Source organism: Jaculus jaculus, chromosome 9 (genome assembly GCF_020740685.1).
Source record: "Jaculus jaculus isolate mJacJac1 chromosome 9, mJacJac1.mat.Y.cur, whole genome shotgun sequence".
In the NCBI taxonomy this organism is placed as follows: Eukaryota; Metazoa; Chordata; class Mammalia; order Rodentia; family Dipodidae; genus Jaculus; species Jaculus jaculus.
The window spans coordinates 92,873,815-92,880,079 of NC_059110.1; the positions used below are offsets into that span (position 1 = coordinate 92,873,815).

Consider the following 6,265-nt stretch of genomic DNA (forward strand, 5'->3'; position numbering starts at 1 on the left):
TCTCTCTCCCTCTATCTGTCTTTCTCTCAAATAAATAAAAAACAAAACAAAACAAAAAAAAACTAGTAGTAGTATTTGACTTTGGCAAGGCAAATTGGGTGCCAAAGGGGGGAAAAGAGAACACTTTGCTCCTTATGACTATGGATTCTTTTTTTTTTTTTTTTAAACAGTGGATTCTTTTCATGTAATATTTGGTGTGATTTTTGCCTTGGATGTCTTTGCTTGCTTATGTAATGACTTTATGAATTACTTTCTCAGTTTTTTCTTAGCTTGTATCCTGGATAAACCTTTCATAATCATGTGTGTGGTGAATGAGAAGGGGGTACATTTTGAAAACTATAGGAAATACAAAAACAAGCCTTTGATCCCAGCACCCGGGAGGCAGAGGTAGGAGGATTGCTGGAAATTTGAGTCCAGCCTGAGACTATATAGTACATTCCAGGTCAGCCTGGGCTAGAGCGAGACCCTACCTTGAAAAACCAAGTGCTAACTTTTTCATATTTGCTTTTTTTTTTTTTAAATAAAAGGCATCCAATGTTGTACTAGAAATGGAATTCCTGTTTCTCTTTTTCTACATCTGGTTTTGCTCTCCTCCCCTCAGGGACAGTAACTATCATGACTTTGGTGGATGTCCTTGATGGAGATTTGTTAACAGATCAGGTGTTTTGCATTTAGTTTCTATGGCATCAACAGTAATTATGAAAAGAATTAAACTACACTTTTCTGGTAGCTCTAGGAAATGTAGGCCATGAAAAAAGAAATTGAGATTGAGAAATTGAGATTGAAGGTGAAACTAGCTGAGAACATCCATGGAAAACCAGAATACTTGGGAGACGGGTTTTGGGGAGTCCCTCACTCTCTACACTTGCAAAAGCCTGATGGTGTTGCTGAGTTTAATGCCAGTTGAATCCGTAATTGCACCAAACTCCAAGGAAGGTGTTAATATGGAAGCATATTAGTGGGACCTTGAGACATAGAATAAGGACATTTAGGAAGATCCAGAGAACTGGGAATTTTCTTGTTTGTTTATTTTTGGCCGTGGGAGGTTCTGCCTGCAATCCCATGGCTTGGGAGGAAGAACTAGGAGATCCCTAGAGCTGGGTAACTAGACTAGCGGAACTGGGGAGCTCTGGACTCAAGGGAGGACAGGACCTGTCTCAGTGAGTAAAATGGAGACCCATCAAGAATGTCCACTTCCCGGGGCTGGAGAGACGGCTTAGCGGTTAAGGCATTTGCCTGTGAAACCAAAGGGCCCAGGTTTGATTCCCCAGGATCCATGTAAGCCAGATGCACAAGGTGGCACATACATCTGGAGTTTGTTTACAGTGGCTGAGGGCCTTGGTGTGTCCATTTTCTCTCTCTCTCTGTATCTCTCTCCCTCTTTCTGTCTCTCAAATAAATAAAATAAAATTTTTAAAAAGTGGCACCACCACACCCAAAAAGAATGTCAACTTCTGACTCCACAAGCACACACATACATGTTCACATGCCTCAGCACCCGTGTGCGTGCACACGCACAGACATATGCAAACATCTATACACATACTAGTAAGTGAATTGATGTCTCAATCAAAATTGAAAAATATGTAAGATTTTCTGATTTCGGTTCCACATTCTGCACACAAAATGTCAGGTAAAGCCACAGAAATGGTCCCCGCTACAGAGCGGGAGTTGCCACAGCCTCGGGCTGAGACAGGGTCTGGGACAGAATCTGAGAGCCATGAATCAGGGCGGGAGCTCAAGGAACAAGATTCCACAGCAACACAACTCAGCCAGTAGCGGCAGCTGAGATCGACGAAGAACCAGTCCGTAAAGCAAAACAGAGTAGGAGAGAAAAGGGAACCGAAACCAAAACCGGGTCTTCAACAGGCTACAGGGGTCACTAGAGTCACTACCAGGAAATCTAAGAATACCCTCTTTGTCATCACGAAACCAGATGTCTGTAAGAGCCCAGCTTCAGATACCCACATGGTTTTTGGGGAAGCCAAGACTGAAGAGTTATCTCAGCAAGCACGGTTAGCAGCTGCTGAGAAATTCAAAGTGAATTCAAAGTGAAGCTTTTTCACAGATTCAAAAAAATACTCAGACTCCAACTGTGCAAGAGGAGAGTGAGGAGGAAGAGGCTGATGAAACAGGTGAGGAAGTGAAGGACATAGAATTGGTCTTGTCACAAGCAGATGTGTCCAGAGCAAAGGCAGCCTGAGCCCTGAAAAACAACAGTAATGATATTGTCAATGCTATGATGGAATTAACAATGTAACCATCTGAAAAGGAAAGACCTCTCTCTCTTTCTTCTGGTGTCTCAAAAGTGGAACTGAGGCTTGGTTTGAAATTTGTACTATTTCTATCATTAATAAAGTTATGGCTTCTTGTTGGATGTAAAACAATGATCTGATTTGTCAGTCTGTAAAGAAAATTATTTTGATTCTCCCTATAGCTGAAGACTAGTATTTTTCTTTTAATCCACCCACATTTTATTGCCTTTTGTTTCTCAGGGTGGGCATCAGACCCATGAGACTGTCCATGTATAATATAATTAATATAATATAATATAACATAATACATGCTTAGAACTTTGAAATTTTTTAATTTAAAAAATATTTAATTGTAAGGAGAGCAGGAGATAGAGGAAAAGAGAGGGAGAGAGAGAGAGAGAGACAGAGAGAGACAGAGAGAGGGCTGGAGACATGGCTCAGTGGTATTGAGAGAGAGCTGGGAGAGAGAGAGAGACAGAGGCATGTCAGCAGGGTCTCTTGCCACTCTAACCAAGCTCCAGACATATGTGCCATTTTGTTCATCAGGCTTTACATGGGTACTAGGGAATTGAACATGGGTCACTAGGCTTCTCCGGCAAGCACCTTCACCAATGAGACACCTCTCCAGCCTCAGTCCAGACTTCCTGTATCAGAAGTTTAGCGAAATTGCCATATACATATGTGCCTTACACACTAGACTTTGAGAAGCATTATTGTCCCAGAAGGACCCCAAAGACTCGTGAATTAAGAATATTGGCAGAGAGCCGAAGGAAAGGATTAGTGGTTATAATACTTGCCTACAAAGCCAAAGGACCCAGTTTTGATTCCCTAGGACCCACATAAGCCAGATGCACAAGGTGGCACACTCATCTGGAGTTCCTTCGCAGTGGCTGGAGGCCCTGGTGTGCCCATTTTCTACTTACCTCTCTCTCTCGAATAAATAAAATCAAATTGAAAAAAGAATACTGATAGAGGGCTGCTATGTGCCACATGCCTTGAGACGCCCCCTAATCACAAGATGCATCTATCACCAAGGAATTAAGACCTGCATTAGTAAAGAGGCTAGCCAGAGCAACCCAGCAAGACTCTGTCTCACCAAACCTAAACCAGGCCTGGGGAGATGGCTCAGTGGGTAAAGTGATAACTTCACAAGCATGAGGATCTGAGTTCACTGCCAACTGGCAACGAGGCAGGCTTCTGATCTGCTTGAATCTCACTTGTCTTTGACTCAAGAAAAATTCAACCCAAGTCCACTAATGACTGCAGGGATGCCACTGGCCCCTTCCCAGGATGTGGTGTGACATTCCATTAGGAGCAGTTCACAACACACCCCCACACACTGAAGTGGAAATGAAGTGGAGGTGGGGTTCACCTTAGACCTGAGTGGAGCTGAAGCCTGGACAGTGATGGTGCTGGCCTCTGGGCTTGCAGAAAAAGAAACTGCTTTTGGGTTCTCTTCTCTGGCCCCCTCCTCCGTGCGGAGACCTTTGGCTCAGCTTGTTCAACAGAAAGACTCCCTCTGGCCTTGCTGTCCTGCTGGACCTGTCCATTCTGCCCTGATGGTCCTGTCCAAATGCTGGAATTGGGTAGTGAGGGGGACGGAAGATCTGTAAGAGCTGATATGTGAATGAGTCCACCCAGGACCAGCTCCACATTCTACTCATTTCAAGCCAGCCCTGGAGGAATTCAGGAACATTCCTTTATCCCCAGCTTGTCACTGTCAGAAATACCCCCTCTGACTGTCCTACATAAAGGTCAAAGAGGTCAAAGGAATTTCTGCTTAGTGGGGAATTTGCAGAAATGAAACTTGTTGCAGCCTAGCCCCGTCCCTGTAATAGAACCATCACCACAACCACTCCAAGGTTTGGCGGGAGCTTTTGAGTATGTCCTTTAATAGGGGAAGGAAGGAAACTCTAGCTCTAACTTGCTGTGGGACTTTATCTTGAATGTACATTGCTTAATATTAAGTTGCCTTTCTGCCTCTATTTGAGATAATTTCATCAGTTTTTCTCTTTTACCAAACCTGATGTGACTGATCATATTAATTGATTTCCACATGTAAACTAAATTTTTAATTCTTGGATAAATGAATATATTATACTTTTTGGAATGTTACTTATAGTATTCCTGAGATAAATGATTTGCTATTCTAACAAATTTGCAATTATATTTAATTTGCTAAGATTTAGTGAAGGATTTTTGCACTCCTGTTCATTAGAATGACCTACATGCTGTTTTCCCTCACAGTGTGTTTTTTATTTTTTATGAAATTAGAAGCATTTTGCATACAACTAGAATTATCTGTTCCTTGTATGTCCCATAAAGCTGGTGAAACTATTTTATTCTGTTGTTTTGGTTGTGAGATTTTTTTTTTCTTTCTTTTTTTGGTTTTCTGAGATAGGGTCTCACTCTAGCCTAGGCTGACCTAGAATTCACTATGTAGTCTCAGGGTGGCCTTGAACTCATAAAGATCCTCCTACCTCTGCCTCTCAAGTGCTGGTATTAAAGGTGTGTGCCACCATACCTGGCTTGGTTGTGAGATTTTAAATTTCCTTTGCAAGTGTTGCTTATAGTTGAAATTCCTCATTCTTTTTTTTAATTAATTAACTTATTTATTTTTAATTTTTATTAACATTTTCCATGATTACAAAAAAAATCCCATGGTAATTCCCTCAAAATTCCTCATTCTTGAATCCTGTTATGATCCCACATTTCTGAAATGGGGGGTTAAGAAACATGGACTTCCCTTACCAAGAAATATCTGAATATCAGTAATACCAAGTGCTTATTCTGGTAACAGAAGTCACACAAAATGTCCTTCAGATAGCAGCCTTCTTCACAGAACCCAGCAGAACCATGGCAGCTCACAAGAACAAACACATATTTCAGATGTGAGCTCTTCTCTGCCCATAAACTAATGTTACCATTCATGGACTCACAGAATGTCTTACTTTTTATTCCAGGTAAGGCATGTATCTTACCACCATGATATAGCAATGGGTTCAAGGTCAAAGAATGCACTGTTTTCGCCACATGCTACTCATTCAAAACAGTTGGCTTTGCCAGGCGTGGTGGTGCTCGCCTTTAATCCCAGCACTGGGGAGGCAGAGGTAGAATGATCGCCGTGAGTTCAAGGCCACCCTGAGACTACAGAGTGAATTCCAGGTCAGCCTGAGCTACAGTGAGAACCTACATCGAAAGACCAAACAGCAACAACAACAAAAACAGTTGACTTTAAAGCATGAAGCAAGAACCTGCTGCAGGTTCTGATTCATTTTAGCTCATGTTAAGAAACAACACCAGCAAGGTGAGGGTTCTTCCCTATAGGAGACAATACGTGTAAATTGTCCCCCATGGCCTCATGAGTTTGTGATGAGGCCTCATATTCAATCCCAACTGGTGGAGCCCGGCTGGAGGAGGTGTGCCACTGGGGGCGGACCTTGAGGTTTATTACTTCAGCACTATTGGGTGTTAGCTGGCCCGCACACTAGACACTTCCTCCCCTGGCTGTCTTGCTCATGCTAATGCTTTCCCTGGCACAGTGAAGCGTCCTCTCAAAACTGAAATAAACCATTTCTTCCCATACATTCCTTTGAGTCAAGTGTTTTGTTCCTGCTACAAGAAGGAAACTGCAACAGGTGGAGATGGGGCAGAGTAGACCTTCTTATGATTATGTGTAATAACTCTCTTATGAAACATCAGCACTGTCACCTTGTGTCTAATAGGCCAGAGTTTCCAACACTCAACATAGTGCTGGTCCCAGGAAATTGGTATTCAATATTGTCTTGATCTTTTTTTCTAACCCAACAGAATTGACTAATGGAAAAATGTGTAATTTCTCTAAATAAGGAGACTATCAAATATTGCTGAGGGAGACCTTCTAATGTTAATTAAGCACATCACCCAACTCATACACTTTTGGCCAGAAACTGATTTTATTGGAGAAACAAACAAATAAATGAAAACCCAGCATAACCAGTGACATTTTATTACAACCATTTCAATAAGCA

The 6,265-nt window shown here is 42.1% G+C and overlaps 1 pseudogene; it reads left to right on the forward strand.

The window, feature by feature from the left end:
* The first annotated feature begins 1,626 nt into the window (after positions 1-1,626).
* LOC101599390 lies at positions 1,627-2,265 on the forward strand (annotated as a pseudogene).
* Positions 2,266-6,265: the final 4,000 nt, after the last annotated feature.